General features: G+C 33.2%; 1 long non-coding RNA gene across 1 annotated transcript; it reads left to right on the top strand.

The window, feature by feature from the left end:
- The first annotated feature begins 16126 nt into the window (after positions 1–16126).
- LOC121214720 (uncharacterized) lies at positions 16127–17327 on the top strand. Its single transcript, XR_005910427.1, has 3 exons — positions 16127–16270; positions 16992–17141; positions 17243–17327. It is a non-coding gene; the product is annotated as an uncharacterized lncRNA (long non-coding RNA).
- Positions 17328–24261: the final 6934 nt, after the last annotated feature.

Below are 24261 nucleotides of genomic sequence, written 5' to 3'. Positions count from 1 at the left end.
GTCCCTGGTACTAACTCAATACCAAACTCTACCTCTCGAATAGGTGGCGAACCTGGCAATTCTTCGGGAAACACATCTGGATACTCATACACAACTGGCAAGGATTCAATCTTCTTTTCAGTGACTTTACTATCAAGAACAAATGCAAGGTAAGCTTCACAACCTTTTCTCACATACTTCTGAGCCAACATCGAGGATATTACTGCTGGTAAACCATTCAGATCATTTGATTCAATTCGAATAATCTCATCGTTCTGACACCGTAGATCAATAGTTTTCCGTTTGTAGTTTACAATAGCATCATGTAGAGTTAACCAATCCATACCCAGAATTATATCAAACTCGTCGAATGGAAATAACATCAAATTAGCCAGAAAACGTAAATCTCGAATCATCAACGGATAATTCTTACACACTTTGTCAACTAAAACACACCGGCCCAGGGGGTTCAATGCTTTAATTACAAACTCAGTAGACTCAACAGGCAAAGTCTTACTGAATACTAAAGTCTCACACACATAAGAATGAGTCGAACAAGGATTAATCAATGCAATAACACTGGTATCATAAAGAGCAAAAATACCAGTAATGACATCTGGGGATGACGCCTCCTCACGTGCTCAAATGGCATAGGCTCTGGCAGGTGCGCGAGCCTCAGATCTAACAGATGCATCTTTAGTACCTTTCTGACTAACACTCACATTACCCGTATTCTTGGGTGGTCTACCTCGAGCGGCTGTGTTGCCAGATCTCGTATTTTGAGCCAAATTTCGATCTACAAACTCTGAGCACTCTCGAATAAAATGATCTTTCAAGCCACATTTATAGCAAACTCGATTGTTGTACTTGCCCCAGCACTCACCAACATGTCTCCTACCACACTGTTGACACTCGGGCTTATTCGGTCGGGTATTACCAACACTAGCAACTAAGGTGGCTCTTGAACTCATTGGTGGCCGTTCTTGTATAAAATGCCCGGCAGTAGCCTTAGATCAGCTACTAACATCTCTGAACCTCTTTGTTGCCGTCTGAAAAGTTTTACTTGCTTATCTCTTGCGGAAATCACTAGCTTCAAACTCAGCTTTTCTTTTCTCTTTACTGAGTTCTTCAGCCTTGCAAGCTCGCTCGACGAAAACTACGAACTCTTTTATTTTGAGTATGCCGACAAGCAATTTTATGTCTTCATTCAGCCCTTCCTCGAATCTTTTACACATAGCAGTCTCGGTCGCAACACACTCTCAGGCATATTGGCTGAGTCTCACAAACTCACGCTCATAATCAGATACGGTCATACGACCTTGCTTTAGCTGAAGAAATTCTTTTCGTTTCTGATCAATGAATCGTTGACTGATATACTTTTTACGAAATTCTGTTTGAAAGAAATCCCAAGTGACACGTTCTTTCGGAACAACCGAAACTAGAGTGTTCGACCAATAGTAAGCTGAATCCCGTAACAAAGATATAGCACATTTCAAGCACTCATCAGGTGTACAGGATAATTCATCAAAGACACGAATGGTATTATCGAGCCAAAATTCAGCCCGTTCGGCATCATCCCTAGCTGTGGCCCTAAATTCTTCAACTCCATATTTTCTTATTTTATCAACAGGAGGTTTATTCAATCTCATAGGATCGATAGTCGGAGGTACCACAGGCATTGAAAATGGGTTAATCGGGGTCGGAGGTTGTTGAACAGCCGGATTTGTTCGGATATATTGAGTAAGCCATTCATTCATCATAATATAAAAGGCTTGTTTAGTCTCATCACCATGGTTACTCGTATTCGGTCGAGAAACAACCGGCTTCATCCCTTACATGGGAGCAGGGGCTACACTCTCGACATCATCCGCTACAGTTCGATCGAGATCCATTACTATACGAAAACACATTTGTAGATGTCAGAAGTCATCACACTATCTCAATATAAAATATGGCATGTATAGCTAGACTCATACGTGCTACGTTAGTCCTAGAATCGACTAAATCGTAGCTTTGATACCAATGAAATGTAACACCCCTAACCCATATCCGTCGCCGGATTAGGATTAATGAGTGATACTAAATATCGAAATCTTACACTTAACAGAATGAACCAAATATCAAGCTGTATATAAATATGCGTCTTGAATATGTAAATATATATATTTAAAATCCTAATTTATTTCACCTAATTATCAAAAAACAATTTATTTGCCAAAAATATAAGTCATTAACAATCCACACCAAATATCAATCATGCTTTACTAATTAAAAATTTTATATCATTCAAATACTTAAAACATTTTAAATTAACATTTATCAATACATATCATATGCCGAGCCAATATTAAAACTACTATTTGCATTTATTTATTTCATTAATAAATGATTAATTTTGTAACATACTACAGACATAAAGAACCAACCCTGTTTTGGACAGAATTTATTCATCAAATTGGACAGCAATAATATGCTCTAAATGGACAGCATTATACATCGAATTAGACAGCTTAAATATACTCAAAATTGGACAGCATTATACATTAAAATGGACAGCATCAATATACTTAAAATTGGACAGCATTATACATTAAATTTATAACACATTAAAATTGGACAGCATTATACATTAAATTTATAACACAAAAATATACCTATTTTCTCACTACCATTTTTGTGCACATATGACCATGACAAGTTGAACCATATTATACACTATTAACCTCTAATTTTATACCTAATTTACATGCTTAATATGCATACACTAAACCAAACCTGCACCACACAATCAGTCATCACATCTTTTAAAAAAAATAATTATTGAACTTATATCTAAGCCAAGTATATACATTATCTAAATCTAATTAATCATGCACATGATACATAAGCATATACCCCAAATTGTTCATTAAACTATATGTATCAAAGTCAAATTCAAACAAAAAGAGATAAGCCATTTTCGCATGGCTTTTAATTACACAAACACATTGGTTTCAAAATCAACATTTTTTTAACTATGCTATACATGCCATATATTTGAAAACAATTTAGCAAAATACCAAAAGGAGACACCGATAGTGTGATGAGCTTAGCTGACGATACCCAAACACGTAGTGATCACCAAAATCTTTAGCTTACCATAGCATAATATAATTATTCACTTCATACTATGATTTAACAAAAATCAATATAATAACACAACTATAAGCATTTCTTCAAATTTAAGTACAATGTTAAGTACATTATACATTTTATTATCATAAGATATAAAGAATCATCTTAAATAAATATGATTCCAATTATAATCACCACCTAGGTTTAATACTTACAAAACTTAATCTTGAATACCACCAAAATAATTATTACTCACTTTATTACTCATGATTTCTCGATAAGTTAAATACTCGATATTAATAATCTTTCAAAAATATTTAATAAGTACGCACACTTAGTGCTTAGTAATCAAACTCGCACACTTAGTGCTTTACCCTTATACTCACACACTTACTGCATTTCAATTAAACTCACACACTTAGTGCTAATCTCATTATCGTATATTTTTATACTCGCGCACTTAGTGTTGGAAGTCAACAACTCAATACGTCATAATTCAAAAATTTTATCACTACATATATATCAATTCAATTCAGCATAATTACGTAGATGTTAAGATAATTTAAAATGACACAACAATGTATGCTTAATAACTTACCTCGGATATTGTCGACTAATAGATCGACTACTTAACTACCTTTGATTTCCCCCGATCTAAATATGATTTCTTGGTTTCTTGATCTAAACATATTCAAATAAATCTCATTTAAACATATTTTCATTCAATTTAGTATAAGAACACATAAATTGGAAAATTACATTTTTACCCCTAATATTTCACATTTTCACAATTTAGTCCTTTTTGCTCAAAACACAAAATACACAAAATTTGACTACACTCCTTAAGGGCCGAATATTCCTAGTGTCCATACAAACCCACACATTTCATTTATTTCACATTTTAGTCCCTCAAAAATTTTATTTTTACAACTTAACCCTAATTACTCAAATTCATCAAAAATTCAAAAACAAAGCATGTTAATCTTTCACATATCTTTCACATTTCATCATCAACTATCACAAAGCTCAAGCATTCATCAATGGCATTTCTCAAATCATCAACAATTCACAAAATTAAGACATGGGTTTTGAAGTATTCAAAGCAACGATCTCAAAAACGTAAAAATTATCAAAAACCGAACAAAAACTAACCTTGAATTAAGCTTCAAAATGGTCGAATATTTCAAGCTCTCAAACCTTGTTTTTCTTTTCTATTTTTGGTGATACAAACAATGAAGAAAAAGCTTATTTCTTTTATGTTTTAATGATATAATAACATAATATTATACTATTATTATTATAACTTTTTTTATTTAATATATAAAAACTATATATTAACTATCATTGCCGTCCACTATCCTTTAAAATGGGCTAATTGCCCTTTAAGAACCTCATATTTAAAAGCCACTTTACACCTTAATAAGAAAACTTCACATTTTATGCAATTTGATACTTTTATCAAATTAAACACATAAAAAACAAAATTAATTCACGAAACTTTCACACATTTAAATTCACACATCATAAACACACAAAATAATATTAAAATATTTTTTGGACTCAAATTTGTGGTCCAAAAACCACTATTCCGATTAGGGTCAAAATTGGGCTATTACAACTCTCGCCCCTTAAGGATTTTCGTCCTTGAAAATCTTACCGGTGAATAGGTTTGGATAACGTTCTTTCATTGTATCTTCTAACTTCCAAGTTGCTTCTTCAACTCCGTTTTTATGCCAAAGTACTTTGACTAATGCAATTTTCTTATTTCGTAATTCTTTAACCTCACGAGCCATAATGCTAATCGGTTTTTTTTCATATGACATATCAGAGTTAATTTCAATCTCGGTTGGACTAATCACATGCGAAGGATCAGATCTGTATCTAGGAAGCATCGAAACATAGAATACATTGTGAATCTTTTCTAACTTAGATGGCAACAACAATTTATAAGCAACCGGCTCGATAAGCTCTATAATCTTATATGGTCCAATGAATCTCGGACTTAATTTACCTTTGCGACCAAATATGAGTATTTTCTTCCACGGTGAGACTTTTAAAAACACTTTTTCCCCGATCTAAAATTCTATATCCTTTCTTTTCAAGTCCGCATAAGATTTCTGACGATCCAATGATGATTTCAGACTATCCCGAATCACTTTCACTTTATGTTCAGTCTCTTTAATCAAATCGACCCCGTGTATCTTATTTTCACTGAGATCGATCCAATACAATGGTGTACGACATTTACGACCGTACAAAGCCTCGTAAGATTAGGGTCAAAATTGGGCTGTTACAATTCTAATTTATTCGTGAGATGAAATTAAACATGCACAACGTTTAATAATAATTTTGAAGACGTTGTGCGAAAGATAGTTATTTGCTAAATTTAGAAAGTGTAATTTCTAGCTTCGAGGAGTTGGATTTTTGGGACACGTTGTATCGGCGGACGATGTTAGAGTGGATCCGAGTAAAATATCAGCTATAGTGGACTGGAAGCCTCTGAGAAATGTTTCAATAATCAAAATTTTTTTGGGTTTAGCTGGGTATTATCGAAGATTTGTTAAAGGGTTTTCAATGATTTCTACGCCATTGACGAAGCTACTTCAGAAAGATGTTAAGTTTGAATGGTTTGAAAAGTGTTAGCAAAGTTTTGATAAGTTGAAAGTGTTGTTGAGCGAAGCCTCTGTGTTAGTTCTGCCAGAATCTGGTAATGTGATGTATAGTGATGCTTCACTGAATGGTTTAGGCTGCGTTTTAATGTAAGAATGAAAAGTAGTAGCTTATGTGTCCCGACACTTGAAACCATACAAGAAAAATTATTTGACTCATGATTTAAAGTTTGCACCTATTGTGTTTGTACTAAAGATTTGGCAACACTATTTGTATGGAGAAAATGTCATATCTTCACGGATCATAAAAGCTTGAAGTATTTGATGTCACAAAAAGAATTAAATTTGAGATAACGTAGATGGTTGGAGCTACTAAAAGATTATGATTTGATCATTGGCTATCACCTAGGAAAAGCTAATGTTGTTGCTGATGCTTTAAGTAGAAAATCTTTGTTTTCTTTGCGAGCTTTGAATACTCGATTGACATTGATTAATGATGGTTCTATTGTAGAAGAATTAAAAGCTAGCCTAACATTTCTACAATAGATTTGTGAAGCTCAGAGAAGTGACTTCGAGTCGACACTTGGTTCAGACTTTCATGTTAGTCTTAATGGTAGTTTGTATTTTCTAAACTATATATGTGTATTCTGAGGAATTCTGATGTTATTCAGAAGATTTTACAAGAAGCTCACAGTAATAATTTATCGATACATCATGGTAGTAATAAAATGTACGGTGATTTGCAACAGATGTATTGGTGGCCAGGTATGAAACGTGAGATTTCAGAGTTTGTATCGAAATATTAGATTTTTCAGCAAGTCAAAGTCGAGCATCAGGTACATTTTGGACTATTAGAGCCTGTGATAATTCTAGAGTAGAAATAGGAATGAGTTACGATGGATTTTGTATCAGGGTTACCGTTATCTCCAGGGAAGAAAGATGCTATATTGTTAGGCTGCATGGTGTGCCAGTGTCTATTATCTCTGATAGAGATCCACGGTTCACTTCTCAATTTTAGAGTATATTGCATGAAACTCTTGGCACTCGACTGCATTTCAGTATAACATTTTATCCAGAGACTGATGGTCAATCTGATCGAGTGATTCAAGTACTCAAAGATATGCTTCGTTGTTGTATTTTAGAGTTCGAGGGTATTTGGGTCAAATTTCTTCCGTTGGTTGAATTTGCATACAATAATAGTTATTAAGCGAGTATTAAAATGGCACCGTGTGAAGCTTTTAATGGTTAGAAATGTAAAACTCCATTATATTGGTCTGAACTGAGTGAGAAAAAGCTATTCAGTGTTGATTTAATTCGACAAACGAATGAAAAGGTCAAAGTAATACATGATTGTTTGAAAACGGCTTCTGATCGTTAAAAATCGTATGCAAATTTGAAAAAAAATGACATGGAATTTCAAGTTGGCGATAAATTATTTTTAAAAGTATCTCCTTAGAGAAAATTTCTCTGTTTTGGCCGGAAAGGAAAGCTTAGTCCACGATTCATCTAGTCATTTGAGATCATCGAGAAGATTGAGCCAGTAGCTTATCGTTTGGATTTATCATCTATTTTAGAGAAAATACATAATGTATTTCATGTGTCGATGTTACGAAAGTATCGACTAGACCCTTCACACATGATTGCACTTGTTGATGTTGAGATTCAGCCAGATATGTCATACAGTGAAGAACCGATCATAATTTTAGCTTGAGAAGTTAAAGAGTTAAGAAATAAATGTATAACTTTAGTTAAGTTTCTTTGGCAACGTCATGGAGTCGAGGAAGCTACCTGGGAACCAGAATAAGCTATGAACGTGCAGTACCCAAAGCTATTTTCTGGTAAGATTTTCGGGGATAAAAATTCCTTTAGGGGAGAGAGTTGTAACAACCTGTTTTCAGTGGTGTCAAAATTAGTGGTTTCAAGACCACAATTTCGACGAGTGAGTTATTATTTTAATATTTATTTAATGTATACGGGATTATTTTAAGGTTGTATTGAAGTTTCGTTAAGAAAATTTGAAGTTTAAATGGTTAATTAGGTGAAAAGGACTAAATCATAAAAGGTGTAAAAGTTGAAATCTGTTAGTTAAAAGGGCTAAATGGCTATGGGAAGGAAAGTTAATGGACTTATATGGTAATTATACTATGTTATATGTTAGTGGATGTGCATGGATAGGTTTTAATGAAATTTTAATAGTTTTTAAAGGTTAAAATTGGAATTGAATAAATAAAACTTAAACTAAAATAACATAAAATAATATCATCTTCTCTAATTGTCTGTACCACTAAAAATTGAAGAGAAAAACCACCATTTTAGGGCTTTAAAGTTTGGTTAAGCTTCTACCTTGCATGGTATGTGGTTTTGACCCCATTTTTAATGATTTTTATGTTTTTGAGATCGTTTTAGCTTAATCTAGCTAGCTCGAGGGTTAATTTGCAAAACTGTTAAAGGTTGAGGGACTCACCATTGATGTTTTTGAACGTGTTTTGATGTTATTTGGTAGATTATTAATCTTGGTTGCAAAATAAACATGTTTTATTAAGTAATTTTTTATAAAATTGTATTTAGGGATTTATTAGTGAAAATAGTAAACTTTCATGGTAAAATTATGAAATAATGATTTAGGTGGGGGATTAAAATGGTTAAATTTCAAATTATGAGTTTAAGGACAAAATTGTGAAAAATTAAAATGTTAGTGGTAATTTCGTATTTTTACATAAATATGAATTATAGATTAAATTGAATACTAGAAGTACTTAATTGGATGAAATTATCTATTTAGATCATGATAAAAAACAATCGGACTTAAATCGAGGAAAGGCTAAAGCTTCGGATTAGTTTCAGGTTCTACTTTTACGACCTTAGTTATCGAGGTAAGTTCGTATGAACTACGATCGTATTAATATGATTTAAATTGATTATTTGTTGTGTTGTGTTAATATAAATGGACTTGAAATTGTAAATGTATCGACGTATGAAGAATTGACAGATAATGAATCCCGTTTGGACTTTAAGAATTCTTAGGATACGAATGACACGTCATTAGGGTTTTTATGTCTTGGGTGCTGGTCTTGAATGTCCTTATAACAGTCCATTTTCAGTGGTGTCGAAAACAGTGGTTTCCGGACCACAAGTGGTTATTGAAAATTAGGTATGAGGACCTCATTTCCGTAATTTAGGGTCGCAAATATTTTTTTAAATATTTACGGAGTGATTATTTTGGTACATTGAAGTTTGGTTCAGAAATTTTGATGTTTGGATAGTTAATTTAGTAAAAAGGACAATCATAAAAACTGTAAAAGTTCATCATAATCAATTTATTTGTGCTAAATGGTTATGAAAGCATAATTGAATGGATTTAGATGGTAATTTAACCATATTGAAAGTGTTGGACAATAGATATATATGTTTTAGTTAAAAATATATATGAATTAATGGCATTTTTGTTATCAATAAAAAGATTACATAAGATTAAATAATAAAACAAACTTCATCTTCTTCATTTTGGTTTTGAAAACTGATTCCTCCATGCTTAAAGAACACAACCTTCGGCCTTGACAATTTTTATTGAGGGTAAGTATTTCTTGTCTATTTTTAATAATTTTTATGCTTTTGAGATCGTTGTAGCTTAATCTAGCTAACCCGGGGTCTAATTTGTAAAATTGTTAAATGTTTTAGATTATTCCATTAATGAGTTTAGTGCAATTTTGAAGTTTTATGAAAGATTATTGAGCTTGGTTGCTAGGTAAGACTATTTTGTAAAGTAATTTTTGGTAATTTTAATGTTTAAGGACTAAATTGTTAAAGTGATAAAAGTACAAGGACTTGATGTGAAATAACATGTATGGGCTGTAGAGAAATACTGAATAATTCGGTTAAAATGAAATTTGAATAAAAATGGTTAAATTGCATGTTTTGGGTTTAGAGACTAAATTGTATAAAAGTAAAATGTTGGGGGCAATTTAGTAAAAATGTCAAAAAGGACTTAATTTCATAAAATGAATTGAATGGAATTATTATTTTAGATCTTGAACAAATGGAAAACCAAGGAAAAGAGAAAATCATCAAATAGCTCTTGTACTTTGCCGTTGCTGCAATTTAGTTTGGTAAGTTCGTATGGTTTAAATCTAGTACAGTTTTAAATGTATTGTACGCCTTAATTGTATAATGTTTGAATTATATTGATTTATGTAATTGAAAATTGAAAATTATGAATTGACACAACGTCGATTGTTGATTGAGCAATTCTAGACCATACTGCGAATTAAACCTGTAAGTTCGTACATTTTATAATTTAACATCTATATGAAATGTTTGATGATATAATGTGATATAATAAATATATTTGATTATAAATGATGTAAAGTTATTTAAGAAAAGTTCTTGAAATTTAATACTTGGACCGGATTGAACGCGGAATAGAGTACAATCGAGATATGGTGTGTTATGGGGGATTGGAGTGGAGATTGTTGTTGAGTGATATATATGTTTCCCGAGTAGAATGAGGTTCAACATTTGTTGTAAACTCTCGAGTTATACTCCTTGTTTTGGTGTGTTTTTGGTTAGACTAGCTCTTCGGAGCCATTGGTGTGTTTCGGATGGATTAACTCTTTTGAGCATCTGTTGCATTTCATATGGATTAACTATTTTGAGCATCTGGTGTGTTTTGGATGGATTAGCTCTTTTGAGCATCTAGTGTGTTTTGGTTGGAATATCGATGTACTCATATCTGTAAGTCGTTCATCATATCGTAAATTATTGTATTATACTTAAATAATGACTTTGAATGGCATGACATGTACTTGATATCTAAGATTGATTATATCGTTGATATGTATATTATTCTCGGAGAACTTTGATTAAGCTTTGAATTGAATTATGCAATTCACCAGGTTGAGATTTTGGATGACAAGAAAGCATTGTAGTTGAGTTATTATTGGTTGAAATGTTGTTTTTACTTTGGTAAGATTTATTGTTTCTGTATATCGAACTTAGTAAGCTTCAATGAGCTTACTTGTGTTAATTTTTGTTCTTCTAGACACATTTGAACGTTGGATGGTCGGATCAACACTCAAGTCACACTATCCACCTATTTTCGGTAGTTTTTGGAACGTTCATTTTGGATTATTTGGCATGTAATAGGCTTGTTGTGATCTTAGTATTATTTTGGGTATGTGTGTAATGTAAATAGTGGACCTAATTGCAAATTGGTATCATGAACACTTATACATGATTTTGATGTTGTTTGAAAAAATTTTAGATAATGCCTTGTTATGGAATGTGAATGGTGGAATCTGTTTTTGATATAAACTTGTGGAATATGTATGACTTAGAGGTCTAATTGACTTGTTGAGATTTGAGGTGCCTATGATGGGCATACTAGTTAGAAGTTAAGTTGTATGAATTTTCATGTTTTGGATGATGGTTTATATTGTTGATTAGGTGTATATTTGTTGTACCAATGAGGGTACGTTGATTAGGCACTTAAGATGATTTAAAATTTTATGATTTGAGCTTGTTTAATGTCATTTTGGGTAGGTCTATTGGTTGATAAATGGTTTACTTAGTGTCCAAGAAAGTTTGAAATGGTAAGCTTGTTATTTAAGGTTCATTTAGGTGCAGACGGCTTGAGACATGGCCGTGTCACTTTGGCTGTGTGCCACACATGGTCAGAGACACGGCCTTGTTTCACAACTCAGAGAGTCATAGGCTTAGCACACGGCCTGTAACACGACCGTGTGACCCAACTCAGTGAGTTACACGGGCTTAGACACGGTCGTGTGTCCCTAATTCAAAAGTTACACGACCTGGGGAATTCCACACGACTGTGTGTCCCTTATCTTTTTGTAAATTTTCATGTTTTCCTAAATTTTTCTGATTTGCTACAAATTAGTCCCGAATTACTTTTAAGCTATTTTTGGGGCCTCGAACGCTCAATTTAAGGAGAAAATTCATATGATGGGTTAGTTTTTAATAATGTTAATATATTTAATGATATGTTGTTTAATGAATTTTGTTTGATCAATAATGCTCCGTAACCCTAATATTGCGACAAAGATGGGTTAGGGGTGTTACAGTCCTATCGATGGTTGAGGTCCTGCATTTATTTCAGATTCTCCATAGCTCGTGTGAGCAGCACCGTGTAGCTAACATTTGAACCCACAGCTCGTGTGGGGAGGCCCATTTCATAGCCTGTGTGAGCACTATTGAAAAGGAAAGGTTACAATTATATGAAAAGGCACACTATGTGTGAGCAATCCCCAACATCCGATGTAATTCTAGATGGTTCAACGGGTAAGAAAATGAAATGAAATGGTAAGTATAAAAATGAAACAATTTATGATCATATAAAAAAGTTGATGAATTAAATGATGTATATGTGAAACTTAGTATATTATTGAATTCGTTTGTATCATGGATAAACATACTAACTTGTGAGTTTAATGATGCTTGTATAGGCTTATACTAAGCTTACGGTTTTGGTAATGATATTGTGCTTATTCTATAACTTGTGCTAATGAAATGGTAAGTTATGTTTAAATTTATACGAGCTTACTAAGCACTAGTTGCTTACGTAGTTACTTTTCTTTGTTTTATAGATTATCGGAAGCTCAATCGGTTGGAAGCTCCTTAGGGACCTATCACACTATACAACAACCATTTCGGTGGTTTTTGAGTCATTTGGCCAAGGTTATATATGGCATGTATAGTTTTGACCTTTTGTAATGGTATTGCTTGAATGTGTAATGGATGTTTTGAAGTTTATGCTTGGATTGATGGACTTTTAATGCTTTGTCAAGTTAGGTCATTTTGGCCACTTTTAGGTTTTTGAAATAAATGATCTTGTTGGTATATTTGTGGTGATATACAAATGGTTATATGTGATGTTATTTTGTAGTTAAGGAACTAGGTTTTTATGCTTGGAATATGGTAATATTGACTTGTTTTAGTTAATGATATTTTGGTATAAATGTGGTGCCGTTGATTGAGATATTGGTTAGATGAATTAGGATATTTGAAATGGTATGGTTAAATGTGTTTGAATTATGTTTAAAGCTCTTGAATGTGTGCACAAATGGGATGGTTAGTTTGTTGTGTTTTGGCCTTGAAATGGCTTGATTTTAGGGTCAAATTGTGGGTCACACGACTTGGGAAACTGGTTATGATATATGATGCTAATGCAGCAAGCAATATGTGAAAATGCATTAATGTGACAGCTGGTTTACTAATTTTTTACGCATACATATGAGGTATGATATATGATAGCTCAATAAACACTTTTGTGACACTTGTAAGTGCAGTTAAATGTGTATTCGTTAAGCATGTATTGTGAATAAGGTTGTGATGTGAAACTGCTAAAAATGAGAAAAGTATATGTGCATTGAAATAGTAAATAAATACGCACAATTAGGGATATTTTGGCCTTGTGATCTATTGAAACCATTGGATATAGTTGGCATGCCATAGGATTGTAAGTACTCACCACTTTCTAATTTTGGTTTGGACGTTGAAGCCTTGGGATTTATATGGACTCTATGAGTCATTTGGCGTGTTTGAAAGGCTGTTAGCTATATTGTAATACCTCTAATTCGTATCCGTTGCTGGATTAGGTTTACAGAATAATACCGTACAATCGAGAAACATTTATTATCATAACATTAAATAAATAAATGACATTCAAAACATATCAAACATAAGCATTTCGTCCCTAAATCAAGCCTTCGAGGCCCTAAAAATAGTTTTGAGGCATTTCTGGACTAATTTGAAACAAAATAGAAGTTTTAAGGAAAAATTGTAAAAATTGAAAAATAAGGGTCACACAACTGTGTGGCCAAGCCGTGTAACTTTCTAACAAAGGAAACACGGTCATGTCCCAGCCTGTGTAACTTATTGAGTAGCTCCACACACTTGTGTGCCAGACCGTGTGTTAGGCTGTGTAACTCCCTGAGTTACCACACACACCCATGTGCCAGGCCATGTGCTAGGTCGTGTAACTCACTGACTTGGAACACTAAGAAATCTCAAATGACACATGGCCGTGTGACAGCCCGTGTCCCCGGCCGTGTGAACCCAAAATTTACCTAAAATCAAACCATTTCAAAACCAATTCATACCTAACCATTCATACCATTTGGGAATACATCCAAGAAACTTATACATCATTCATACACACATAAACATGCCATTTTAAACTCCTAATCCATCTAACCAATATGTCATTCAAAGGCACCACAATTGTCTTTAAATATCATTTACCAAATCAAGTTAACTTTGCCACATTCCAAGCATAAAACCTAGTTCAGATATCTACCAAAACATGTCACATAAGACCATTTTTCAAGTTATCACAAACATACCAAAAGACTGTGCACTTCAATTATGTAAAGGTGATCAAGAGGACCTAACTTAATAAGCATTACAAATCCATCAACCATATATAAACTTTAAAGGAAAATAATACCAAATTACCATTTACACATTCACTAAATACCATTCAAAATGACCTATACATGCCATTATTAACCTTGGCCAAAATACAAAAAAATCTATCAACTTAGTTGCTAGATAGTGTGATAGGTCTCCCACGAGTTTCCAACTGGTTGAGCTTCCAATAATATATAAAATAAAGGAAGAAAACTACGTAAGTAACAAGTGCTTAGTAAGCTCATATAAACCAAAACATAACTTACCATGTCATTTATACAATTCAAAGATAAAAAATCCATCATCACCAATGCCATAAGCTTAGTAAAAGCCTATACAACATCACCAACTCACAAGTTAGTATACTTGTCCATGATACAAATGAAATCAACCATAAGATATGTAAATTTCCATATATAATAATATCATTTAGTTCATAAATCCTTTCATAAGATCATGATTCAAGCCATTTGCATTCTTACCATTTCATTTCCTTTTCTTACTCGTTGAACCATCTAAAATTGCCTCGAATACTCGGGAAAGCTCACACATAATGTGCCTTTACATATAAAAGTAACCTTTTCGGGAAATCTCACACATAACATGCCTTTACATATAAACATAACCTTTCTTTTACATCAATGCTCACACGAGTTGTGAAATGGGCATGCTCACACAAGTTGTGAAATGGGCATGCTCACACGAGCTGTGGGTTGGAATATAAGCTACACGATGCTGCTCACACGAGCTGTAGAAAATCCACAAAAAATGCAGGACCCCAATCATCGGTAGGACATTCAAGACCAGCACCCGAAACATGATGTAACGGCCTATTTTTAGGGAAAATAGAATAGTGGTTTTGGGACCACAAATCTGAGTTCGAAAGAAAATTTATTTTAATATTATTTTATGGTCTACCGTATGATAGAAATATCATATAAATATTTCGTTAAGAAAATTTTACCGATTACATATTTAATTGATAAAATGATCAAATTGCATAACATGCAAAAGTTGAATTCTAGTACCTAAAAGGATCACATAGCTATGGAATTCAAAATTTGAGGTCTTTATATGGCAAATAGACCATTTAGAGGAGTTAGTAGATAAGTATGATGATTCATCATTGGAAAATTAATTAAAGAAAATGACTAAATTGGAAAGAGAAAAGATAAAAAGATGATAAATAATAAAATAAAAGAAAATATCATCATATTATCATCTTTCCTAAATTAAAAAGATGGAACCCTAGCTATGGAGACTTGAGTTCAAGGAAGTTATTTTGGCTTAATTAGGTGATTATTCTTGTCCTGTTTTTAATAATTTTCATGTTCCTGAGATTGTAATAGCTTAATCTAACTGTCTCGGGGATTAATTTGCAAAGTTATCAAAGTATTAGAGTTTTTCCATGGATGATTATGCATGAATTATGAAGTTTTATGGTAGAAAATGAAAGGTTGTTGATAGATAAACAACTTTTGTAAAAGAAAATTTGATGAAATTATGATTTAGGGACTAAATTGAAAAGATGTAAAATTCATGAAAAAATTCTAAATTTTATGAAATACATGGGCTACTATTGCTACATGTAAAAATCGGCTAGGCTTGGAATAAGGAGTACATTGCATGAATTTCAGTTTTCAAGCCTAGGAACGAAATTGTAATTAATGAAAAGTATAGGGGAAAAATGATAATTTTGCTTAAGATGTGAATTGTATTAAATTAAGCTAAATTTCCTCGTATAGATTCGGATAGATAAAATATGGGGTTAGATCGTGGAAAAGAAAAAGCGTCGGGTTAGTAGATTTTGCGTACACAAACACTTATAAAGGTAAGTTCGTGTAACTAAGGGTGTGTTTGTTTGGTGGAAAATGATTTCTATAGGAAAACATTTTACAAACACGGGTAAAATCCAAAGCAAAATTTTGGAAATTGTCTTATCGATTTCTATTTCGTAAGACATTTTCCCTTTCTCCTTTTTCTTCTAAGCAAATTTTCTTCCACGTCCTCTGCCTCCTCATCTCCGTCTGTCATCTCCTTTGACCGTCGGCCTTAGTTGTATTTTGAAGAAACCCTAAAAAATTAGCAGCCATAGTTAAGAAAAGAAGACCCAGAAGCAGTGGTTCTCTCTCTGTCATCAACAGGTATTTTTTCTGTTTAATTCTTTTAAAAATACAAATTGTTTGTTGAAGCTTCCATTGTTGAAGATTCCAGAAAACATTTTTTTTGTTTAATTTTCACTGATTTGATTGGTGGATCGGGTCTAGTTCCAAAAAATAAATTCTTAGCCTAGTAACAACCCATGACCGATGATAGTTTTTGTCGCTACATCTAGAGAAACCAAAAGGAGGATCAAAGAGCAAGGTAAATTTGTTTACTCAAATTTTGAAATTTTTGGCATCTTTGGCCTTTTTAAAACTGAGAAAAAGCTAAGTGTATCTTTGTCCGTATGTTAGTGGGAATAATTTGAACTGTTAATTCCAATAAGTTCAGGTTATGAGTGAGAGATATAAGTGAGAGATATATGAATAATGGGAAGTTAATTCAGGTTGTAGGGCGTAGAAAATTTGAGGGTTGAAATAGTTTTAGTACTTTTGGGGTGATAGAGAACTACAAATTTGGTATAAATTCTTGTTGTGATCGTGACACACCTTTGTTTTGACTTATCTATTCATGGAAACTATTATTTTTTTTGATGGTAAGCGGTTCTGGTTCAACACTTTGTTAGTTTACCGTTAAATGATATATATATTTGGAGATTTGTTCATATTGTCGTAGTGGATTTGAGATTTATAATTCGCCTTTTGGAGTAAGGCTTCCTCTTTTATTTTGGACTAAATTTGTAATTTTGTATGATGAGCCTAGGATGGGAATGAAGTTTTCTTTAGGATCAAAAGAAGCACTCAAATGAAGAAGCTCATGAATGCATATTGTGATCGGCAATCTGTGGATTTCAACTCGATTGCCTTCTTGTTCGATGGCCGCCGCCTGCGAGGCGAGCAAACTCCTACTGAGGTATCATTCCATTTTCTCTGTTAGATGAGTGACCACTCGTGCTAATGTACACATTGTGGAGGGGGAATGTGTTCTAATGCATATTTTCTCTTTTATTTTAGTTGGAAATGGAGGATGGTGCTGAGATCGATGCTATGCTTCACCAAACTGGTAGCACAAGCGCTTGATGTTGTCAACTGTGTGAAGGCAAGTTCTAGCTTACTAGTTTTAGCAGTTGAAAGTAGACTTACGGTCTGATTGTGTAGATGTTATTTTATACAGACTTATTGCTATGGAATCTTTATTTACCTATTTGGTTCTGAAATATCTAGCTTTTCTTTATGAGTTCTAATGGCTTCGGTTTAAAATCAGATGGGATTTGGAGCTGGTTTTTTTCATTATCCTTTGGTTTGATGGCTTTTTGGCAATTGCTAGCTATTTGTAAGTAGTGATTTCTTGGTTCTCAAATATTTATACTGCATGCATAGTGTATTCACTATATTATGATCCAAATTTGGACGTGGTTTTATTATGGATTGGATTTTATTCGTTGAAAGAAAAAAATATGTAAAAAGTTTATATTCTGCTATTGGTCCCTATATGTAAAAAGATTGTATCACCTCCGGATGTGTTGAACACGAATATAGAACATGAGTACTTCAATTGAACCTAAAAGTAAGTAAAAGGGGATTGTATCTTACTCTGGATGTGAAGCATGTAAGTTCCTCCTCAATCTGAAGCAGTAGCACTGTAAATCTTTTAGTTGCCTTTTTATGTACTAATAGTATGATGTTATTAGGCTAAGTAGAACTACTCTTTTGTATCAAATTCAATATCTGCAACTTTTACCCATTATCTCTTTGTTTTTAATAGAAGGGGACATTAGTATTGAAGCATAAGGATGAGCGCGATTTGGGGCTCCATTTGCTGCAATTTGCTGAGGTAAGAACTTAAGGAAAAAAAAGAACAATCTATTTATTGTTTCTTGACTCAGGCTCGGTCTGACAAATTTTTATCTTGCTTTCAGGTTGTTAAGGAGGCTTGTACCAATTTGTTACCGAATGTTGTGTGTGACTACCTCTATAATTTATTTGAAATCTTCTCCAAATTTTACAGCAACCATGAGTGCAAGGTATGATCAACGATCTAATTATATGGTTTCTTGGTAAAATAAACCTTGTTATTGCTTGTCACCCTACCCTCACAAGGTCGTTCACCTAGTGTTGAAACTAGGAAAGTTCTAATGGCAGAATGAATTCTAGGTAAAAGATTGCAATGAAACTTTAAGATGACATGTGGCATATATTGATGAAATGAGCAGGTTATCGGGTCAGATAAGGAAACAAGTAGACTACTATTATGTGAAGCAACCGCACTGGTTATGAGAAAATGCTTCAATCTCTTGGGAATCACACCTATTTACAAGATATGATTGTACTTTGAAAGCTTTAAATATAACCTATTCTTGAGAAGGGTGGGTTATATATTACTTCATATAAAATCCTATGTACCGCTACAATTGTATTCAGATCTCATTACTTTATTTATTTGGACAGTTTTGATTGTGCTTATGTCTTTTAGCTATGAATTTATTCATACCTGCAGCAAGGCCTAATTAACTAATTTATCTACCTATTTAAAACACTAATCGCTTTCAGTTGCTAAATGATTGTCATGAAATTTAAAGTAGACAATTAATAAATAATTTATATAATAAACAAATTAAAGAAAAATAAAAGACAATTTCTAAAAGCTTCACAAACACAACTTTATGTGTGTTTTTATTAAACTTTCATTTTATAGATTTTTTAAAATAATTTTGCGGATAATTTTGTTGTTTAATTGTGGTTTGAAAGCTAATTTATAATTATTCAATCCTTGTATTTTATTTTTTAACACAATTACAAATAATTTATTTGACTTTGGTTGTTTTCAATTTATGACGGTTAATATTGTAGCTTAATAATTCAGTATTATTATATATTTAATTTGAATTATTTATAAATAAATCATTGCAATATATGTAAAAACAATTTAAAATATAAAAATTTATTAACATGTTTATAAATTTATTAATATATATAAAAATAACTTTTCCAGAAAATATTTTCAGGAAATCTACCAAACAACAGAAAATATTTTACACAGATTCATCCAAACACTAGAAAATATTTCCAGTAAATCATTTTCTAGAAAAGTAAATCATTTTCCAAAAATCATTTTCCAGAAAATATTTTACTACCAAACAAACAGACCCTAAATTGTATATTTAAATGTTTTAAATTGAATGTTATGTATATGAAATGTATAAGCGCCATGTATATGAAAATAGTCACATATCCGACAATGTCTGACAAATATTAAGTCCTGTTTGGATAAATGAAATTCGATGGATACAGGGTTCCCGAATTGGTTGTGGTCCTGCACATGTTGCGAACACACCACAGCTTGAAAGAGCTTTCAGTTATTAGCTCTCATGAGCATCTCGAATTGGTTTTGGTCCTGCATGTATTGTAGACACACCACTGCATGTGTACTACCCGTGTATCCATTGATTATTTAATGATTGAACCGACAAAATCCTGACATGAAAAAATATGAGTTCTAAATGAATTAGTTCTCGTATATCCCAGAAATATATGGAATTGGTATATGTGAACACAAGATACGAAAAGTATATGAACATGAAAATTTGATATTTGATGAGCTCATTCATGTTTCTTGAAATTCATACGAAATACATGACTAACATGTTTGATGAGGATATGTGTTTAGGCTTATTGCCAAATTGCTTTGGATGTATTTTGTATGATTACCTTATATGTGAAATAATGGTAAGTTAAATTCCATGTTATACGAACTTACTAAGCATCAAATGCTTACTCTGTTTCATTTCCTTTGTTTTATAGTGCCTCAGAAGCTTGTTAAGGCTGGAAACTGGTCGGAGCAACATCACACTATCCATCGGCCTTTTCACTATATAGAGAAAACTAAATTTTGGTTATAATGGCATGTATAGGTTAAAATTGGCCAATAATGGCAAGTAAATCTTTGGTTGAAATAAGCCATTGTTATGGCTTGAGATTGATATATTTTGATATGTATAAATATGGCATTAATATTGATGTGTGTTTGGAATGGATAAATGATGGAAATCATTTAGGCATATTGATAATTGTTTTTTAGATAGCATATTTAGTACAAATATGATTATATATGTATTTGGTTAATTTGATAAAAGTGGGTGAGTAATGTGGCCTGGAAAATGACTTATTTTTGTCCACACAGGCGTGTGTCCCAACCGTGTGTGACACACGGCCTAGCACATGGGCATGTGGTTCGGCCGTGTGTCCCCTTCATCTTTAGAATTGCAAAACAGAATACTCAGTTTTGTTCACACGGCCTAGCACACAGGCATGTGGATTGGTCGTATGACCGCTGCACCTAATTATTACAAGTCAGTATGCTCACACGACCTAGCATACAGGCGTGTGGCTTGGCCATGTGACCTAAGTCAGTGAGCTCCCTAATTTAGACACGGGTTGGGACATGACCATGTGTCCTTATTTCGAATGTCCACACGGTTGGAGACACGGGCGTGTCTCTTGACCGTATTAGACACACGGCCTAGCCATACGGGCGTGTGTCCCTTACACTTTGGGAAAAAATTGAAATTTTGTGAAAAATTCTCTGAGTACCCAGTTTAGTCCCGACTTATTTCTAATACATATTTGGGCCTCGAGGGCGAATACAAGGGACAATATGATTGAATATGATTGATTTTTGATATAAATGTTAAATGGTATGAAATATCTATATTTGATTTGTAAATTTCGGTAATACTCTGTAACCCTATTCCGGCGACGGATATGGGTTAGGGGTGTTACACATGAGATCCTTAATGACATATCATTTGTATCCTAAGAATTCTTAAGGTTCAACCGGGACTCGTTATCCATCAATTCATCATAGCATCAAAAAATTTCAATATTCTATCATCTAACATCAAAAAAATTCAAAAAAATCCATGGAAAGTCCCTCAACCTCTAACAATTTTGCAAATTAATCCCCGGGCTAACTAGATTAAGCTAAAACATAGTCAAAAACATAAAAATCATTAAAAACAGGACACAAAATCATACCATGCTAGGGGTTTTAACCTAGCAAAATCTCAAAGCTCCTCCTCTCATAGGATTTTGGTTGAAAGAAAAATAGAAGGAAGAAGATGATGATTTTAGCCATTTTAATTTTAAGTTTATCTACCATTTTACTATTTTACCCTTTAAAAACTATCAAAATTTAAATAAAACCTTTCATAAACATCTAGTACCAGCATATATGGTATAATTACCATTCAATTCCATTAAGGTTCATTTCCATAGTCATTTAGCTCATTTAACTAATAGAACTCAACTTTTTCACCTTTTACGATTGAGTCCTTTTTACCTAATTAACTAATTAAACCTCAAAATTTCTTAAAAAATTTTAATACGACCTTAATACAATCCCATAGAAATTAAATAAATATTAAAATAATAATTTAATCGTCAAAATTATAGTCCTAAAACCACTATTTTGACATCACTAAAAAGGGGTGTTACATATATGCTATATGTATAAGACTAGTTGGTTTGTTTGGAGAGTGTTAGCTTTATGCTAAAATTTTGTGGGATTGGTATAGGCTCTATGAGTCATTGGTGTGGTGGAGATCCATTTATCTAATTTGTGGTGATTGAGTCCACTAATACGTTTTATAATCTCAAGATGCCAATCTATCATTATTTGAAATATGTGAGCTATGATTTGTGAGATTATATTTGGAAGTATATTCTAAACTTGTTAGACATATAAAACATGAAAATGATTCTTTGACTTGATGAAAATGAGTTTGTGAATGTGCCTTAGTATGTTCTTTCTTAACTTATGCTATTGTGTATGCTTAGTAGTACTTCTGAACATTTACTGAGCTTGAAAAAGCTCTTACTCTTTTCCTAAAACTTGCAGGCTAGTAGCGCATCCAAGAAGTGAGGAGTGGGCAAGTGTGGTGATCCATCCAAGGCATAACTTTTGAATAGGTGTTTTTATGGTTTTGAAAACTTTGAACAAATGCAACGTGGATTGTTATGTTAGGACTAGACTCATGGATAGTGGATAATGTTTTTGGACTTTGATTGTGGATATTTTGATTCTTGAGAATGAGATTGATGATGCATGCTATGTTTTCTTAATGAATATGTATTAAAGTGTTATGTACAATGGTTAAAAAGTGTTAATAAGCTTAAAACAATATTCTGGAAATTTGAGCATGTTTTATAACACTTGATATTCTTTATTGACCTAAAATTTAAGAGAAGATATGATTTAATTAAAATGATTAGCAAATTTTTTAACATCGCCAGGAACTTCAAAAATTTTAGTAGCTGAGTGTGATTAGTTAGATTTCAATTCTGGTTTAGTTAGATTGGAACCAAATGGTTCCATAGTGGGAGTTAAAATAATTAAGGATAGATGGTTGAGATGGTCGAAGAAGATCGTGCCTAAGGAGTATATATATAGGTCTGTATGGAGATAGAGTTTTCTCAATTCTGTTTATAAAATTTTATCTCCTTAGCATCATCTTCTTTAGTCGCTCTAAAGAAGAAGGGGATGTAGCTGAAGAAAGCTTTGCATGTCGCAATAGTTGTGTGAATTGAAGTTTAGTAGAAGAGAAATTGAGGAACTGGTAAGTTTTCATACCTTTCTGCATTTGTGGCTTGAAGAAAGATGTAGAGTAAGAACTCTTAAAAGCTTCTGTACAGTAATAGATTTTGGGTTTTAAAGGTTGAACACCTTTAGTTTAACCAATAAATGGTTGTCATGCCTTGTTTCCAGGACGAAGAAGGCTCTGGCGTTTGGACAAGCTAAGCTATCAATGATAAGAAAGTAAGGTGAGTATTTGTACCTTGATTTTTGGGTGTTGGAATGTCATTATGTTGCTTGCATGAATAATTTGGATATGTACTAAGATGACCTGAATTCATGACGTGTGAGTGCTAGATGAAAGAGTAGGTTGCGTATATACAACAACTGTGTGATCTCTTTCTAGTTGCCTATTGCATGTTTACGACTTTTAATTGATGATTAGTTAATCTGTGTGATGTATGTGAAATGATAAAGTGCATAACTATGCCTGCGTGTTTATGAAATTTAGAGTATAGAGAAAAAATTTATTGGCGAGTTAGATGAAGTTAGGATTTGGGAAATGGTGTTTTTGTATATTGACATACGATGTTGCTGGATACAAACCGTGATGTGCAAAGCTTCGGGCCTTGCAAAGGGGACACTACAGTGTTCGAGCATTAAGGTTAGAAAAGGCAAAATAGAGGAATGAGTGGATGACTAGGGAAATAGAATTTCATTAAAATTTTGCCATACAATGTTGCTGGATGCAAATCGTGATGTGCAAAACTCCGGGACTTGCGAAGAGGACACTTCGGTATTTGAGCATCAAGGTTAATGTGATACAGAATAATATTGATTTGTCCTTCGGGTTGACACCATTACGATGATATTTAGGTTTCATAGAACAACACCACGATGGTGGTCAACAGGCTCTATGGGGTGACACCGTGATGGTGGTAAGGTCCTTCGGGATGACACCTCAAAGAGGTTTAAGGTGTAAGACTATAGCTCGACTATAGAAACCAATGGAGTCTGTCGGGACACTAAACACGAGGTAGTTCACTAGAACACTAAACACGGGGTAGTTCACCGAGACTATAAACATACAGAAGTTCGCCAGTATGTAAAATAATGAGATATACTGGTTAGGACCCCAGATCAGTATACTGGGAGACACGCTAATGTTTAAAGTAGAGTTTTCTGTATGACTGGGGCGGTAAGTCATGAGAAGAATGAACTTGATGCTCTTAGGAACACAGACTGTGGGATAATGAGAGAAGTCACCATAGGCAATTCTAAGTGGAGTCAAGGAAGTGTTTCAACCTAATTAGGGGGAAAGGGGGGAAGATTCCCTAGATAGGGAGGTAAAATAAGGTATATCAAAAAGTAGTCCACCCAGAAAGCCATGAACCCTATATTTTTTAAGCAAATGAGAAATAGGTTGTAATCGAAATAGTCTTAAATTGTGAGTTGGCAAGAG

The sequence above is a fragment of the Gossypium hirsutum genome, chromosome D02, assembly GCF_007990345.1.
Source record: "Gossypium hirsutum isolate 1008001.06 chromosome D02, Gossypium_hirsutum_v2.1, whole genome shotgun sequence".
Lineage (NCBI taxonomy): Eukaryota > Viridiplantae > Streptophyta > Magnoliopsida > Malvales > Malvaceae > Gossypium > Gossypium hirsutum.
Note: the sequence above shows the minus strand (reverse complement) of the source record. Positions and strands in the feature narration are given on the sequence as shown.